The 19,828-nt window shown below is 40.4% G+C and overlaps 1 long non-coding RNA gene across 2 annotated transcripts in view; it reads left to right on the top strand.

Annotated features, from left to right (window-relative positions):
* Positions 1-12,863, top strand: part of LOC311261231 — a 51,307-nt gene extending 38,444 nt beyond the window's left edge. The window contains exons 4-5 of one of the 2 annotated variants that reach the window (XR_014623116.1): positions 12,173-12,260; positions 12,355-12,863. This is a non-coding gene — a long non-coding RNA (uncharacterized lncRNA). Of the gene's footprint in view, positions 1-12,172 lie in introns of both variants that reach the window. The other variant, XR_014623117.1, reaches the window with a different exon arrangement.
* The last annotated feature ends 6,965 nt before the right edge of the window (positions 12,864-19,828 follow it).

The raw sequence follows: 19,828 nt of genomic DNA, 5'->3' as shown, positions 1-19,828 counted from the left end.
CTGATGCATTGTCAGCAACAGAGTAAAAACTGTGGCATAAATTCATTATTGCAACTGCCAGGTAGAATGAATGGTAGCCTCTCATTTAGTGTGTTATTTCTCAGTGTTTTTGAATTCACACCCAGCCCTCCCACTTCAGAGGCCACTTGAAACCCGTGACACATTGTCTGCTGTCCAAAGAACACAGAGGACTCAAATGAGCTAACGTTCTCACATTCCCGCACAGAAAGGTCATTAACAAACTGAAGATAAAAGAATCTCACAACGACACACACATCAGCACACAGTGTTGATTAAAGAGGGGGATCGGTGGGTGGGTGTGGTAAACTTTGATATAAAAAAGTATTGTATAACCGGTCAATGTAAAGTGAATAATGAGAGATCAGATTTATTTTTTTATTTATTTTAAAAAAGTCACAGTCAAGACCACGGGCCTCATTTAGCTAAATGAACTGATGTGTAAATGAGTTTATTTCAGAAAGAGGCCTTGGTGGCTTTCATTTAGTGATTTCAAAGGCACAGAGCATAATTACCACACAGACATTCACCCTGTTGTGCTCGGCCAAATGCCATCTCAGGATTATTAGGGTTTAAATACTCTGCAGTGATTCAACATCAGACTGAAACTCTGACCGCTAACAACTCAAATATGTTGCAGGTTTTAGATATTATCAAAAATAAGTCCCCCTCCAGGCAAACATACATTTCTCTTCTTGTTCCTACAGTTGAATAGCTGAGCGCCACTGCGTAGAAAGATGTCTGAGTTTGACACTAGAAGGCTGTTTTCACATTCAGTGTATATTTGCTCTGTGCATTTGTGACATTACAAATAGTTTGGAAGCAAATCCTGGTCTAATATTAAGCATTCACAAGTGTGCGTATTATATTTATATTCTGATGGAGAAGGAGTAGGCACCATTTTAAGGATTTTAACGTGATAATTATATCTTTTGTGGTATTTTTTTTCCTGCAAAAACCATGTCAGACACACATTAGAGAATTCTTGAACATCTATTTCACTGAAGTCCACAGTAGTCTGAACAATGCTTTCAGTTTTCTTTTCCTTTCTTCTTAAAACAGATTTAACCATCAAACATCTTGGTGAGTAAACATACATGGTGAACCACACTGAGAAGTTTAACATTTAACTGAAAGACATTCTCTCTCATCATGTGTGGTGAGATAGCCAAAACAACTTTGGAGGTGGGAAGGTGGAGAAAAAGGTCTCTGCACATGTAAACTGTCGGGTGGGCAGGAGGAAAGTCTTGAATAGATGTCTATTGAAGATCTGGGTCAGAGACCATGGACCTCAGTGTCACTGCCAGTCTCATGCAGACGCCAGAGGAATATTATGGCTCTGGCGGAAATTAATTGTGGGCACAGAGGGTTCCTCTTGTAGCGCAAGACAACACTGGTGTCAGAGAGGGAATAAGGACTGCTGCCTCCGGGCACGGGCCCATGCCAAGTAAACATTAGGCATAACCCGCCAAAGGAATATTTTGTAAGATGTCTTTGAGGCCTCACCTAGAGGTTCTTTGATTCTTATTCAAAAAGGGAAATAAAGACTTTTTGATAGTTTCGGAGTCGGAGCTGCAGAGACAAGAATTGGACCTGACAGGAAAAACACTCATAAAAATGAATGAGGCCCTAAAAGGCTTTGAAATGAGGCCTCTTTACATTGAACTGTGGATTATGAAATGGAAAAACCTAAACTGAATTCAGTATTACAGCGACTCACCAGTGAAGAAAGCCAGAGAGACAGGCATTACTTACAATTACACTTAACCATAATCTTTGTTACAGTAGGACTGTTGTTCTAGTGCTTTTACCTTTGTCCAGACAGAGCAACAGTGTGCATCCCTACCTGCTGATAAGGGGATAACAGGGACTCTCTGATAGTACAAAGCAAGGTCTCTGGGTGGTAGAGTGGCCTAAGGGCCTGTGTAGAGAAGCTACTTCACACTGACCACCACAGTAATGGCTTAGAAGAGCAGATATCATTATCATTATCTGTCATTGGTGATACAAGTGTCAGTCACTAAAGAAGACCGTATTTGGACATAGACATTGGTCAGTATTCGGTCTAAATATACATGGAAGTCAGGCTCACTATTATAATGCTTGATGCTAATAAAAAATAATAACTTTATTCATACAGCACCTTTTAAAAAAAGTTACTCAACTATTAGAAACAAGATCAAATCTCTGGAAGCTGCAGAACGGTAGAAAAATGTGAAAACGTCGCTCGTGTGCTGTCAGAATCTAATCTAATATTTTCAATTATCACGAGCAACACCGCTTAGATTATGCCATATGCGTATGTGATTTTTCTTGACATATGATATCCGGGATTGTCACCTTTGTGCCTCACCTTCAGTCGGGCCACTGGGAGAGAGCACAGAGAGGCGCAAAGCTGTCAGTGCTTTTCTTATGCGGGGCCATTGTATTCACTGAATTGTATACTAACTGGATCTAAGGGATCTGTAGTGCATTTGGCTCTGATCATCCTGAGGGTTTAGTGTTATTGCTGATATAATGCGTTCCCTTACTTCCGGCTTAGGGAGGCAGTAATAAAGTAAAGTAGGATCTATATTAATGAAGCCTTTTGACTTAAAATCCACTTGACCATTTCCAGGCTAAAAAATAAAAAAAAAATGTTATATTGTTCTTGGATAGAGGACACTAGAGAAGTGAGAGAGAGATCCAGAGTTGGGGAATTACAATTTTTGTTCTCTTGTTGTGCACACATGGACATAACACAATTGTGTTAGTGAAAAATTAAAGTGTGTATCCAAGATGCAAATAAAATCAAAATCAATAAAGAGTTAGAGTAGACTACTTAATTTTCTTGGAAGGGTCAATCTGAAAAAACTTGCGTGGAACTTCAGCGGGATTCAGGACTTGAGATGTACTAATTTTAAGTTCCCACAAAATCAGTCAGTTGATAATTCAAACTTTTACAGTGCCGGTTTGCTGCTGCTCCTCTTACCCCCACAATGAGTGTAATTTCACACATCCTCAGCATTACTGCTCCTCTGAGCCACACCTGCACTACTTACAGACCGGTGGTGCTGATTAAAAAAACAACTGACATCAGCAGTGAAAAAATGAACAAACGCCTCATGTCACACTTCCAACCCCGGGTGAAAGAGTGCAAATGAACGAGTGATCAGTTAGCTCACCATCCAATCATCTGTGTAATGTAACTTCCCGTGCCTGCGCTCACCTGTGTCAGCAGCAAAGGTTTTTTTTCAAAATGTCAGGCAGTGATTGTTCTTACCAACTACTCTCTCTCTTACACTGCCTCATTTTTCGTACCCCCTCCTCTTTCTCTGTTCCTCCATTACCCATTTTATGCTGTGACAACCTTTGTGACAGATTATACAGTGTAAGCCCCGCTGGTGCTTTTGACACTTAATAAAACATATCAGTTAAACCAATTATAGTGAGCTAGGTGAAGAAGGAGCAGAGTTTCTTTTTAATTGTCATTTCAACAATTTATTAAATTTTTTTGTTCAAGTCCTCAAACTCTAACTTGGGCATGTATTCAGATGCTATGCACTAGTTCTTGAGATGAAGATTTTGGGAGGTACATTTGAATAGAATAAAATAAATAATAGAAATAAAAGTAGTAGAGTTTAAAATGCTATGGGTCACTGTGGTCTTCTCCACCGTCTGACTCAGCTCACCCGTATAGGTCAGTTGACAGCTCAGCTCATCTCTTCCCCTGACTCTCCGTAACATACAGCTTCAGCTTGGTTTAAAAGTCTACAGAGACAAACACTGTAACTAATTCACAAAACAGAACATTGATATCGGACAATTCTTCTAAAACTCTGATGAATTTAATGTCTACAACCAAGGTGTTTTGATTGCTCTGACTCATAAAGTATCTCCACGTGGAAACTTAAGTATAAGTAGAGGAATGGTTAAGGTTAGACAAACAAAACTATGTGGCTAAGGTTGGGGAAAGATCACGGTGAAATGTCAGAGAAATCTAAACTTGACCAGCGTGACCTTCACAACCTTCCTTTCTGCTGCGCTGTGTGAAAATCTCCTGTATTAGCAGTGAAAGTTCACAGTGAACATAATCATCACTGAGCGGCAATGAAATATATGCGAACAGAATCAGAACAAATAGATTAAGGAAGAATATTAAAATAATTAAAATGATCCCTACATATGCATAATTCAACTTGTTGTGTAACATGCCGCTTCATTCATTCAACAGTTACTACTGATACTTAATTCTCTAATACCGATTACTTTTTTTTTTTTTTTACTTCAAGAGCAGAAGTTAATGACAAATAGTCAATACTTAAATATATCCTGATAGATTTATGTATTCTTGTCACAGTCTCAGATCACTTCCTCAGTTCCTGGATCTCCTGAGACAGCGCAGTCAAAAAAATTCAACATCTTTCTGAAGTTGATGTTGAACGAGCTATATCATTTCTAGTATATCTCCACTGAGCTTGCCGTTTAATACTTGTTATGTGTTTTGCGAGACAACAGAGCGAATCCTGCTGAACTGTATCAGAAGCTGATCTGTTTTGTTAGAAGAGCAGAACTGTGTGGCAGATCTAGCATATAGGTTTCATGTAGATGGATGTATTGACAGTGAACTTGATAACGATAAAACACCTCTCGTACTCAAGGACAAAACCTGTTTCCATGGTTACCATCTGGCTCAGTGTAGCTGCCTCTCATGCCACCGAGGATGTACGCAGGTGGCATTTGGTTCAGAACTTTTTACCCCAAACTTTCCAAATACTTAATGATGTCAGCACTTAAAAGTCTTAGCTTAGCTGATAATTCTGCTGTGAATGCAGCAACACCAACACACTGTGTACAGCACTGAAATCCTTACATTTAATTCACCACACAACACATAGCTTTAAATGATCTCTATGACATAATGTCCCTCTAAACACCACTGGCATACAGTAATGAGTCACCTAATCATCCCCTCATTGTTTGACAGTATAAACTAAATGGCTGCAGTTAATTAGTAAATTACTCAATGGGCAATCATTAGATGTCAGTGATTTGTTTTATTCATGCAGCATGTTTGAACTAATACCCTGAATGTTGTTTTGATAGGCCCTTGAGAGGTTTTTGAAGAGGATCAAATGTTGCAGAATTCTGTGACAGCATTGAGATAGAGGGCCATACTGACTTTCAAAATGTAAGCGAAGGGCCACAAATTGGGCAACTGGCTCTAAAGATGAAACACACAGTGCTGAATTATGTTAAACTAATTCTCAGTACCAAATGGGGAACAGACATGCAACACTAAATGAAGAAAAGATCAAGCTAATATGAACTATTTATGTCCACCTAGCTTCTTCTTCTGCCACAGATGCTTGCTCCTCATTGGGAACAAGTCTGTCTTTACAGATGACAGTAATTAACCTATAAAAAAATAAAAGTGAATTATAACTGTAAGATATTTATGAATGAGAACATGAGAAGCAATACCTACCCATGTAATTTAGGCCAATGGAAACATTTCAGATGGTCACCTCTCTTTGCAAAGCCAAGCATCATGTCTGATGTTGAAATACGCAGCACAGGTACAGGTGTTTATCGGTCAGTTGTGACCTGTAATGTGACTAGTTGAAGTTCAATCATGTATCCATCTTGACAACCGCTGTTGTAACTTGTCGTTTGAAGTGAGTCAACTTGAGGCCTATTTACTTTACAATCTGTACAGTGAACGACATCCTCTGTCCTTAGACCTTCGATTTGAGTGAGGAAAAACTTGCCATGTTGAGGAAAAAAAAACCTTTTAACAGGGTTTTCCTCTCCCAGGATGGACAGACATGCAATAGATGTTGCATGTACAGAAAATAACAACAAAATCACAGTTTACAAGTTGCATTGACAGACTATCTGATACAAATTATGATATATGTAAAGTGTTTGGATCCAGGAGAAGACTGAGCAGGCCGAGGCATCGCCAAGTGGTGCCCGAGCCACATGACCTCCTCTTCACCGTGGTGACCTGGAAGAGGGCAGGCCACACAAGATAATTAGCAGTAAAACAGAGAGATCAGAGTGAAGAGGGATCACATTTTACAGAAATACAGATATAAGGAGATAGTGAAACAGAGGTGAGCAATGATCCAGCGGAGCCCAGAGTATGATGATCCATTAGCATCAATATATGAGGCAGCAGGAGCCAGGAGAGGTAGATGGGCCATCAGAAGGGAGACTGAATGAAAAGAGAGGAGGAGGAGGAGAACAAGGAGGAGGAGGAGGAGGAAACTATAGAGAGTGAGAGAGCGACACAATTTGCAGCGTGTGGGGACAGAAAACAAAAACAAAAGTTAGATAAATGCGATGTTAATCAGAATGAGCAGATTATTTCTCGTCAACAGGACAATGTAAATTCTAATACTGTAGGTAATTACAGGTAACTCATTGAGACTGAGACCGACCCACTGAAGAAGCTAGCAATCGAAGTCAAGGACTAATTAAAGGCTAAGTCAAAGAAGTTCTGAGTTTAGATTTAAAGGCGTCAGTAGAGCCAGACTTCTTCTTAACCGTAGGATGCATCAGGAGCCCTGAATTTTGAGAGCGTAGTGCACAAGTTGGAATATATGGTATATTGAGCTCTGACATGTCAACTGGGCAATGCCGTGTACAGTTTTGTATGTCATCAGCAGCACCTGATGAGCAAATCTGATCTTATATGAATTGGGAGCCTTTATCCTCCCAACTCAGGTGTTTTTCATTGGTGAGGAGCCAATAAATGAAAGAAAATTATCAATCCCGATCAGGTCACAGCTAACCAATGCATTGGTCACAGCTTGAGGTCCTCTGGCAGGGTATAGCATGATTAAGTACCTAACACAGAATCAACTCAGGAAATGTTGTGTGATATGACGTGCTGACGGCAGCCCTGCTGTTTCTTCTTATGTTGCTCTTGAGGGCAGTTTCATTTTACAGCATTTAGCAGCAGTTTCTACAGGGCCATTGTCCTCTCAGTCAGCGCATGATTCCCGCACTGAAAGGGCAGTGTGAATGGGGCTAATGATATCCTACAGGTCTACCTTTTCTCTTTCTCTCGTTGTCTCCTTCCCCCGTTCTGTCCGTTTTCTCTCCACGCTGCCCGGCCACCCGCGCTCCACAACTGAACTTTGTGTTGATGTGTATGTGCATGCATGATGACCTGAAGTGCTGAGGCTTAATTTGGAATAATTAGAACAATTGTTGTAACTTCCTCGTGAATATAGCATTATATATAGCAATATAGTATATATATATATATATATATATACTTTTACAGAATAATAGCAGCACTTTCCTCCTTTTATAGTGTTCTAGACGTTTTCTCTTTCTCTCGCTCTCTCTTTCACCTGTGCCATCCATCCATTCTTTCTAATATGGAATTTTGGACTTGGACTTTTATATATATCTTTATCCCAATCTGCTTATACCTCATTGTATAAGAAACACACCTGTTGTGTGGATCTGAGGATCAACTATCCTGTCTGGATCTCCATGAGCAGGGTCTTTCTGAGCTGGATCTGTCTGCATTGGACCTCTCTGAACTGGATGTCCCTGACTCTCTGTATCCTCTGCTTCCTAGTAATAATCAGTGTATAAAATCACACACATGATTAACAATCAGACAAATGGTTTAATCCAGGACATACTTTCAGCAGACAATGACAGTTCACAGTGTGCAGTACTACAAGCAGTCACAGAGTACTTCTAATGATAGCATCACATTCAGAAGCAGACAGGTCCTAAGTCCTTAGCAATAGATGCCGTGATTACCTTTGACCCACCGAGTTGTGGCTAAGTTGTGGCTGGAAAAAGTGTTTAATCTCTGTGTCTTTGTCTTGTGTGTTCTTGCTAGTGCTAGCTTTACATCATCTCAGCTTCACTCAACCGATTCATAACTTTAAAATCGGGCCATCAACCAGTTGACAGTACATTTAGATCGATCCAGAGGTCGGCGAATCACTGTAGTCATATCTTTAACTCTAAAACCGATTTCCAATTAATATTGGTTAATTTTTACACCCCTAATATTTGAGCATACTGTTTACCTTCAATTAGGAAGGATCATCAATTTTCTGTACTGTGAAAACTCTGATCAAACTGTGAAACAAGGCAGTGCTAATCACAATCCTGATTTTTCCCCTAAAATGTTTTTTAAGACATAGTTTAGCGTACTGTTTACCTGTAGTACAACAGTGTTTGTTACTAGCTGGCCACCTTCCTGTTTGCTCTTTCGAAGACTCCCTGCCAAAACCAAGCACTGCCCAACTTGCAGTACGTCACCCCTCAGGGGAGAGCTTATTGGTCCAGTGTGGTGCAGTGCATTCTGGTTGTTGTAGGTTTTCTCCCTTATGAGAAAAAGGGAATATGACAGCCTCTTTTCTCTGTTTTCTCTGGTCATGTAGAAAACAATGCTTGCTGTATGTCTAGTTGTGCACGTGTTTTTGTTTTTTGTGTTATAATTGTTAATGTTCTAAAGATATTCAAGCAATATGTCTTACTCTGCAACTTGTTGGTGAGGTAGAAAGTATTTTAGGAAGTATATTAAAAACTCCATATCATTGCTGTTTTGATGAGTATCTTTCACATCATGATGGTAACACAGCGTGTGTTTTTACAAAGTTAAGTGGTAAAATGGCGCTGACTCAGGTTTGCACCCGCTTTCTCCCTCAGCTGTGTTCTGCTCTAGTGAGCAACAGTCACCCAAGTGATTCTGACTGGGATTGACCTAGGACAATATTCTCTCACCGGGTCCAGTTCCACCTCACTGGGTGCATATTGCCACTTATGCACTTAACAGTAGCGTGCTCTCTCTTCTCCCCTCTTCATCCTCTCTCTCTGTCGATCTTGCAGTTGTCTCAACAATTTCTTTTTGCACACTCCTCACATCACTCACCCTCTCTGCTTTCTCTTTTTACTGTCTGTTACTCCGACTCTCTGTCGATTTGTGCTCATAAATTCTTTACTCGGCTCCCTAGTCATAATTTAATAATCAGAAGTAAGAAGCAGAAGAACGTTCTCCTGCTCAGCCTTTTTCTTGAGATTTGCACAGTCATGTCCAATCAGATTAATAGAGGTATTTGAACATCGCTAAAGGGAGATTTGTATTATTTCAAGTTTGAAATGTGATATATGACTGTCTGTCAGGAGCAATAAACTGCGAGGAAACTGAGAAATGGAGAGTGCAAACACAGTGGGTCTGACAGTTGATGTAAAACAAAGCTCGTACTAATACAGCAGCACACAATGAGACACACATTAACAGACCACCTTGACCTGATAAAGACACATCAAGTGCGCTAACCCTCGCGGCTCAGGCGAGGACCACAGTGGCAAAGTCATTGTTGTATCTCTGGCTAATGGCGCTAATATTTGTGTGGGCCATAAATAATGCTAACAAATAACCACATAAAAAGAATTAATGAAAAGCAAACAGAAGTGGAGCAGAGAGATACATGGTTGTACAGAGTAACGACAAATTACCCTGGGGGGAGGGTGGTGGGATGAGGGGCTTCGGCACAGTCATTACTCTGTACAGCGAGTACGGTCTGGCCAACACCTGTGTTTCCCTCCAATCTGCCTCACCCTAATTAGCCCACACACACCCTAGGGATCCTCTGACACACAAGACCTGGACCGGGGGTGGGGAGGGGAGGGCTAGACTTGGGTAAAGTGGGGAGGGCGTACAAAAGTTACGGTAGAGAAAAAAATATAAAGCGTAGGCAGACAGGATGGAAGCTTGTAGCCACTCAGTGCACTCTTCCGCTGCTACCTGATTAAAGAATATCATTACGAGTCAGTGTCAGAGGAGGAGAGAGCGAGAGAGCAAGGCGGCAACTGACATCTGCTGACAGCGTGGAGAACTGGAGGTTGAGAGGAATCACGCTCCCTTCTCAGTTTCATTTACACTCGCCCCATGGTTTGGAAGTGTGGAGTCAAATGTTTGTTAATTTCAGATGTCACTTTTATTCTTGTTAAGAACACCTGGAACCCCTACCCTACCTCCCGCCGCCAGTCATAACACAATTCCTTGGTGTAGCCCTTGACAACTGCAGCCTGTCGGTCCATCTCTATCATCGAGATGTCTCGGCGATAACCACATGCTACAACACATCTAATAACTTCGAACTTCAGTGATTATCGCTTTTTTTTTGCTGTCAGATTTTCCCTCTGCATATATGTAACGTAAATCTTTTCACACTGCATGCTTTGTTTGTTTCCATGCACAGTATTCACTCAGTCCAATCCCTTAATATTGCGATTAGCTACATTTTGGTATGAGATTTTTTTTCATTAAACACAAATCTACAATTCACTACATTCTGGACATTGTATTTTCTCTCCTTACTCTCTTTTCCCTCTCACTTTATCCTCCCCTCTCAAGTGTTTTTCATTGGTGGGGAGCCAATAAATGAAAGAAAATGATCAATGCGATCAGGTTACAGCTCACCAATGCATTGATCGCAGCTTGATGCCCAGAGGATGGAAGAGATTCAGTGAAGGAAAGAGAGAGAGAGATGTAAACCAAGCACAGAGTCAGGCTGGCCCCATTGAACTCTATATCACAGTGGAATTTTCCAAGATAAAAACATAAACCGGTATATAAATGTAGAGAGGAAACAAAAAGCCACATGAGTTCAAAACAACATGTTTTTTTTTTTAAGCCGAACCAAAGTACATTGCCAGTTAATTAATTTTACGTATCACTGCTATATGGTTTGCTAAAAATAACTATTTTTGTTGCTTTTGTTGCTATGAGGCGCAGCAGAGTGAAGCGCTGTAGTTTCTCACATGCTATGGTTCCAGTTTTAAGGATGGATCATGGTACAGAAGTACTCCACAGTTTCATGTGCCTCCTTTCTCTTCCTGTCACACTCACTTTGCCACTTACCACACTGATGCCTTCGTAGCAAGAGACAAAAAGACACACACACACACACACACACACACACACACATTCATTCATTCAAATGAATTGAAGTTGACACTCAAACATTTTGTCGATCTATTACTGATCTCTGCCAGGAAACTCTGCCACTCTGTTACTGTGGTTGTGTGTGTGTGTGTGTATGTGCGTGTGAGCGTGTATGTGTGTGTGTGCTCACTTAGCCAGGAGAGCACCAATCCCCCACATGCTGACTCCAAATCCAAGTATGTATCATATTACTCAGGACCACACACACACACACGCACACACACATACACACACATTGTACATTTCTCTATATATGTTTATACATCTTTATTAACTTCAACCGGCCATGTTCACATCCTGTTTTGTAAAACAATGTTGGTTTTGACTGAACTATGTAAAAGATCATTAACAGAACCAAGTTACATTCATTTTAATTACATGGGGGTAACACAGAATTGCAAAGGAAGCGGCTGTAATTCAATACTTTTTGTCTTCTATTATCATATGTAAGTCAGATGTCTATAAATAAATCCAAACGTCCTCATGAGCTCTCACTATGGGTGGTTTGTGGTGAAAAAAATTACTCTGTTTCAAAACATACAAGGTGTTAGAGTAAGTGAAAGTGTGTTGATGCAGAATAGTGTGAGCAAAAAAGTAGAATTTGTGGTTTTCCTGGGCCTCCCCTCGCTGAGGGAAACTACACCAAGGTGGAATTTACACAGAAATGCCTGCTTGAATATGCAGAGTACTGCAGACGTCAACAGAAACCAACTTGTGCGGCCAAAATATTTTTGTATCGGATATTAGTGAAAATTTCCCACTTCCTCTTAAAATATTTCTATTTTAACGTATCAGCGCTCACTTCCTCTCCTCTCCTCTCCTCTCCTCTCCTCTTCTCTCCTCTCTCCTCTCCTCTCCTCTCCTCTCCACTCCTCTCCTCTCCTCTCCTCTCCTCTCCTCTTCTCTCCTCTATGCTCTCCTCTCCTCTCCTCTCCTCTCCTCTCCTCTCCTCTCCTCTCCTCTCCTCTTCTCTCCTCTCTCCTCTCCTCTCCTCTCCACTCCTCTCCTCTCCTCTCCTCTTCTCTCCTCTATGCTCTCCTCTCCTCTCCTCTCCTCTCCTCTCCTCTACGCTCTCCTCTCCTCTCCTCTCCTCTCCTCTCCTCTCCTCTCCCCTCCTCTCCTCTCCTCTACGCTCTCCTCTCCTCTCCTCTCCTCTCCTCTCCTCTACGCTCCTCTCCTCAGCGCTGAGACAGATCTGAGACTCCTCTGGCGGTGACAGAAGTAGGCTGCGCACGCCACAGCGCCGGCCCAATCAGTGACGATCTGCATGGTAATGTGTGGCAGGGGCGGGATAATGAAGTTCCCAGCTTGCCGACTGGAAGGCTATCCTCCGGTGTGCTGAGTGATTTATCTCCTCTGTCAAGAGCCAGGACAGCCAGGACTTGTCCTTCCCCATGGTCCCCGGGAACAGGAGTCGAGTGAAGCCAGATAAGAGATGGAGAGAGAAGAGGGCCCAGTTCGCTTGCAAAATATGGAGCCCCATACATATATTATATCACAGCAAATTTTAACCAGTAGTCCTGTAACGATTGCTACTTAAAATGCTTAATTGTTTGTTTATTTATTTATTTGAAGGGGTGCAGTGCAGTTGTTATGGTGTAATTGTTAGTGGGACCTATGACTCTCCCAGTGTTGTTTCACTCATTTGTCCCCTACACTGTAGGCCTATCCATCACACTCATCCTGCCCAAAGCGACATGACAAAAATGCAAAATAACTCTCATTCATGATTTACAACTCTTTTGTGATGTAGCCACAAACAAAACGCATCAGTGTTGTTGTCTGTGATGTGGAATGAAGGCCAACATAAAGGGGAAAAGGGAAAAAAAATAAATTTGTGACATGGTTCAGAGTCCCAGGATACTTGTTTGAGGACTTACAGTATATTTTTCCTGCTATAGCCGTAGGTGTGATCCATTAAGATAACAGACGAACTGACATGTTGAGTCTGTTGGCTTGTCAGCTAACATCTTATTAATGTTTCATGAGATTAGTAAAAAAAAACCTCCATACAGATACGAAGCATTGGAAATATTTAGAGCATGGAATATTCTTACAACTCATTTTCACCAAATCTTAGTTCATGTGGTTATGTAAAAAACAAAAAACAAACAAACAAACAAACAAAAAAAACATAAAGAAATTGTTTCCCTGTCCTTCATCTTGGTGGCCAAGGATGTTGCACAAGGCCGAACAAAAGTTGCCCAACAACAGCCAATTTGCCCTGTTTGGCTGAGCTGCCTGTGTGGAGCTAAAACAAAACAATAATGAAGATACACATTAAATCACTGAATCATCCAAAATGTTATTTATTTTTGAAGGAATCCCCAGGTCGTCAAATGCTGATTCTTTTGGCTGGTGGCTCTGGTCTGATGCTTACCCAGTGCTTTAGGTTCTTCTTATCTAAATTGTAAATAATTATATGTCTGTAAAGTATCTTTGTGACAAATGCTTTGTTAAAGTGCTATAGAAGTAAAATAGAATTGGATTGAAAAGACTGATGGCATTTTGTCTGGTACTGTCTTTTCACTATTGCATTTGGAAATTTCACAGACAACTAGAATGGCATTCAGTGGAGCACATACCTCCATCGAGGCCTCAATCAAACCTAATCCAATATCCTGTTTGTTACCATATACCATCATTCCAGCCCTTCACTCATAGACTCCAGCCTCTAAATATGGCAGATTGTATTCATCAAGATCCATTCAGAAACTCTGCATGTCCCTGTTGGTGGCAGATTTGACCATTTTCTTTCAGAAAAGGACCGCTGGTGCTCAGGCACCTTTTGCTGCTGCTGTTGTGATCTGCTGCCACAATGTTGGATGATAGATTGTTGAAAAAACCCCACAAAAAGTTTTCAGCAACATCAGCTCTTTCAATCTCAGGGTAAAGTCATTTTCAACATAGTGTGGCATGATGATTGAGTTGATTTATTCATCCTACAGGCGACTGGCTAATGCTGTAGGCAGACTGCTGTGTCATTAGTTACTAGTGCTCTGTGTTTCACTCTATGAACTCTAAACTAAATTACCTGCACACTTTGATATCTTCTGTACCCCATATGCTGCAGCCATGGTCACCTATTGCAGTTAATTTGCTCACTTGTGATCAGCTACAATGGGTAGTCCCTGCACCTCACTTTGTCTCTCCAGGTATGACCTACCCAACTTGGATCACATTTACACCATCATCTCTTTTTCCCCCTCATTTTCAACATGCTCTTCTTGGCACTCAACAGCGTTCCTTGTCTCCCAGGCCTACAGACTGGTCACTTTAAATCTCTGTCAGACTTGACCTTGGACAAAGAGTTAAATTAGTCCACTGAAGTACATAATGAGTTCATTTAGGTAATTAAGCGTTCAGGTGGAATGAAAAAATGCTCACTGCATATGCCTGAGGAGTTTTTCGTGTTGGTGAGGCAAAATGATCGAGATACATAATGAATCTAATTGGATTTTTATTATTCAGGCAACAATATTTCTATATATGGTATGTAAGTTTAGGGCAATGTCTTGGACAAATACACAACCTTAATCTAACAAAAACAAACAGAAACATTTGAATTAAATAAAATTATTAACAGAAGAAGAACTCATGCTTTAGAGCTTCCTATTATGCTTCTAAAACAAGATCCGAATGTGATGTGAGCAATAAAAAGCTGACTTGTTCTGCAGGGAGGAAGTTCAACCAACCCTGCATCGATAAAATTACATTTAGTACAGATATTTTTATCTAATACATTTTTGCGGAAACAGAATTGCTACATGGATTTTATGCAACACAAGCACCGTTTGTTAAAATGTTAAGGTAAACAAGCCCTGTGTTGTGCACTTTTTAAATATTTAACCAAGAACATGATCTTTCTTTAACCTTAACCAAGTGCTGCTAAGTGCTGAAGAATAATCATAAAAAAATAATCAAAAATACATGAAATCATAGAGTGAACAATTTTCCAGATACATACAGTATTAAGATAAGATAATCCTTTATTACGGGGAAATTTGCAATATTACAACAGCAAAGGGTATAGCAAAAATAGAGCTCATCAGTTAAAACAGTAGTAATAAATAAGTAGAAAATATATATAAATATAAGTAAGAAAAGCAATATAAACAATATAAATAAGAAACAAAGACTCCACAACACTGACAAGGATATTTACAACACTGCACATTGAGATGCATTTAGTGACATGGCATATTTGTTTCTTCATTGTGTTGATAATGAATGTAAATGTAAAACATGACATTCTCTAGAAATGTATGACAGATTTCCAAAGAATTAAAGGTACCCACATATATGAATGTGTGTTGTATATGTCAACACAATATGCCTGCGTATGCTGTATTGCATGTATATCAGCCCAGTCTCATGACAAAATCTTTAATAGACACGCTACTGTGTCATGTCCTGTTTTGCCTCACCTAGGCATGAAAAGCATGTATGAAGTGGTAGTACCAAACAGAGAATAAAGAGCGACAAAGACCGGAGAGGGAGAGGAACATGTGGATAGATTGAAACCTAGGACCTATAAGTACAGTCTGGTCTGAAACCAAAATTCAGTAACTTATTTCAACTTGTGTGCGTAAGTTATGTCTTACAGTATGTAGCTTATGCACTTACCATGATCTTTTCCTAAATCTAAGTAGTTTTGTTATCTAACATAACATAATTGTTTTCTTGCCCAAACTGAACCAGGCTGTGACTGTCAGCAAAATGTTAAACAGCGTGCTTTATTTTGAAAGTCTAACCGGATGCTATATTTATAATGGCTAATTTAACTGCAGAAAAAGAATGTGTACTTCATACCTTGACAAGGCAAACACAACACTGATGCAACGTGTCCACAGGATCTGTTGTTTTTACTCCTGCTGTTCATTAGCTGTGTCCAAATTCAGGGGCTGCATCCTTCGAAGTGCGGATTTGAAGGCCAATTACGTCACAACGCTGCGCGAAGGCTGTCCAAATTCGAAGGCTCCTCCAAATGCAGCCCACAAATGCAGCCTACTTCTCCCGCTTTTTGGAGGACGGACCGCTACTATCCTTCGCGGCCTCCCATATCCCAAGATCCTTTGCGCGCCGCTGCTCAGTCCCGAAAAAGAAGAGGGAAAACTGAACAATGGCGACATCAAGTGGCGCAGACTTGACATTTAAATGTAAGTGGGGTTTATACTGTGGGGTCATCCATTGCCAGATATGTTAAACTTCAGCGGACTTTCAGTTAAAATACGTGACGCTGGTAATGCATTAGCATACGGCATAAATTAGCATTATGCCGTTGGAGGTAAAGCTTTAAAAGCCTTCACTTTCAAAATGTTAGACGTTCAGAATACCATAAAATCCATTCAGTCAACTCTCTTTCGCGGGCCTGGGCGACATCAATCGTGACGTAACGGTAAGGGCGGGAACATCTGGTGACGCAACCAGGAAATACTCCGAAGGCTAGACCGTCCAATTTAACAACGGTTGACGCGGCCGTCAAAGGACTCTCCGAAGGATGCAGCCACGGAATTTGGACACAGCTATTGTCTATGTAGGAAGCCGTGCAACGTATTCTGGTAGCAGAAAGTTGCCTTCTCCTTGCTACTTTATGCACATCGGTGGTGTCCAACTTCTACCTCTGCAAGCTCCTGAAACACAATATAAACTTTGTCAACTTAAAATGTAGACCAGTTCTGCAACTGCCTGGCTTGTTTCTCACCTAATATGTCTTCAGCAGACACATTTTCCTGAGCTATTTTTTAAATATAAGTCAAGTTTTTTGAACGAGCTGCCATGTTGGTCCGGTTTGAAATTAGAGCACACGGCCAATGAGTGGCGTTCGTCCAATCAGGTGCAACAGTGGGTGTTTGTGTGGTTGTTGGAGGGTGTAGCCTGTTTTTCCTCAAGCATGCAAAGCTGGGAAGCATTTCGTGTCCTCGCATTAAATGACGACCCTGTGGACCAGTACGCGGTGGATTGGTGTGTCTATTACAAGCTTTGGTGTGATAACAGGTTGCATATCTGTATGCAGAGGTGATGTTCAAGTTGTTATAAATGGCTGTCAGTCAAACGCGGAAAACTGAAAACAAGCATACAGTAGGCTGATGCATGTCGATGAGACTGACACATGTTGTGGTGGGATATGTCAAGATGGAGGCACCATGGCCGGAGAATTGACCGAGCACTTTTGTGTTTACTGGTAACTATTTATTAATGTTCTAATTGTCAATCCAGTAATCTTTTAAGCTGAACTTCTGAATTAAACTTTTGGACCTTGTTCTGCATGTCAGCACATTGTAGCACAAGTATTCCCTTCAACAATAACTGAGTCAACACTTTAACAGTTGCCCTAGGTTTATCCTCGCATGAAAGCATCTTTTCGACAGGAGGAGTGACACATGAATTGTGGACCTTGAAGCACTGCTAATGCTAAATGAATAGGAGTAGGAGTGCCTGTGACAGGTTTTATGTTACATTATCTAAAATTAACCACACTGTGTTTTATGTAAAATGTGAATGTCTTTGCTCAACATTAGAGACATTATCACACACATAATATTCTGGAATTAATCTTTAATTACACTAACAATGTGCCAATGTTTTTTTCCCTCTCACCTCTCCTCTTCTATTTAATTAAAACAAATGAACAAAGCCAGGGGTTCTCATAACCTGATTTGGCAAAGATCAACCTCATTTGGAGTGAATTAAAATATAATGCAGCAGAATTCATTATCATATTTGCATTGTGTACTCTAGCTATGATGCAGTAACTGTGAAACGCAATGAGCAGAAAAGGAGGGAAAGTCACAGCATTAAAAAAATGTGCGACAAGCAGAGATTGACAAAATATTCTGAATGATCGAGCACACTGAATAGTGTATTACTCATAAACAAAACGTGTGACTGCATCCTGTAAAGCTTCTGAAACTGTAAAATACCCAATTTTTAAGAAGGAGTTGCTACTTTCATTTGTCACGGCTCTAATGTGCTACAACTGGAGAGAATTTTAACCTTTCAATTACTTAATTATTCCAAAAGTAATTTAGTCTTGAGACTACAGAGAGGGGAGGAAGATGTGAGAGCAATTTTCATCTTAAATTAGTCAGTGGAACAAAGCTTACTCTTGTGTTATTAATATGGGATACCTACTGCTTCTGCTACGTTTACTACTATTTACATTTGAGGGCATTTTTGGCTTTCCAACCATTGATGTGAGAGTCATTAGTATTATTAGTACTAAAGTAGTTACTAGTACTGGTATTAGTATTAGTCTACTACCTCTAGAAACTACATCCATATTGGACAAATGTTGCCTGCAGTGATGGGATTCCAGTGACGCATTAAATTCAGACTGAGGATGGAAGTGGAAAGCAGAATGTAGATGGAGGAGAGTTAGATAGTTACTGTTGCTGCGTTTTGTTATTCAGTTACAGGGAAAAACACTTCAGCAAAGGAAAGAAAAAAATATCTTTAACATTACAAAATAAGGCAACAGTTAGCAACATACTGTAGTAGCCACAATGTTACAAAGTTAACATTGAGATCACTGCACAAGCGAGCGTTATTTCTGACTCCACTCCTCCTGACGGCAGACAAAGTTTTGGGCAATTGGAACTGAGAGTTTGACAAAGTCCTTCCACCATGTCACCAAGGGTATCACTACCAAGTACGTGACATACAGTAATATGCAAACAAGCGACTCTGGACCTGACAATAGACAAAGCTCGTGTTTCCACCGGCTGTGTTCCACGTTGCTTTTAGCTGCATCCCAGAAGCAGCTCTCCACTCTGAGAATTAGTGGCAAGTCTATTTTTGACAGAAACGGACTGCAGCCTCATCAAGTTACACAGAACAGATCAAGCCAGACAGGAACACCATAGTGCACCTGATTCATTTTCAAAATTAAACACTTTTTTTCAGGGCCGACACCAATTATTAGTAATATTGGAGATCGATAACCAATAATTGGAAACGATATACGTTTACAGGAATTTGTACAATTTTGAGGCAAATTGCTTCAGTATTTCCATTTTTTTTTTGCTAATTTATAATTTCACTCCACTTCATTTATTTGACAACTTTAGCAAATACAGATTATTCAGTGATGATTGGCTTTTATTAGTGACATTAAATAGCATTGTGGACACTGAGACCACAGAGTAGTGACCACTAACAGAGAAAGGAGCCAAAGTACAAATGTAAAAATGCTGAATATCGGCCCCGATAATTGAACAGACCAATAATCGGTGTACCCCTACAAAACAGCCTGTGCAGACTGAGGATCTACAGCACAATAAAGTCAGAAATATTAATAATAAACACACCTAAAACAGACAAATGACGAAACGATTTAATTTACTCAACCACAGTGGAAGCACAAAAATCAAGGGGAAACGATCAAATAAACACAATCTGAGCATCTCAACAATATGAGGCAGGCAGGACGCTCTGCTTTTGAAACGCTCCCAGTGGGATATGACGCTGCGTGGAGGACAGAACAAAACAGCGTGCCTGGTAACAAAGACGTGCCCAGTGGAATCAAGGGATGAGGGTGTGGAGGTTGCGTTGGTAGAATTTTACCATAACTAAGTCTTGCTTTTATATCACCATCTTCCCCTAACCTTAACAATACCATAGTTGCCATGCACAGATATTATGATAACAAGAATTTTAAACTCTAAACATCATTAATGAATGGAGTTTTGCAGAACCGTCCGATACTGACATTCTTGTCTGGCAGAACTTCCCTCTTCCCCAGATACTGAAAAATATAATCAGACAATGTTTACAAATAGCCAATGTATAAAAAATCTGAACACTACTTCACAGTTTATCATTTTAAGCCCTGCATAA

Source organism: Pagrus pagrus (assembly GCF_965226575.1).
Source record: "Pagrus pagrus genome assembly, chromosome: 8".
Classification (NCBI taxonomy): Eukaryota; Metazoa; Chordata; class Actinopteri; order Spariformes; family Sparidae; genus Pagrus; species Pagrus pagrus.
The sequence above is the reverse complement of the archived record's forward strand: the minus strand, read 5'-3'. Positions and strand labels throughout refer to the sequence as shown.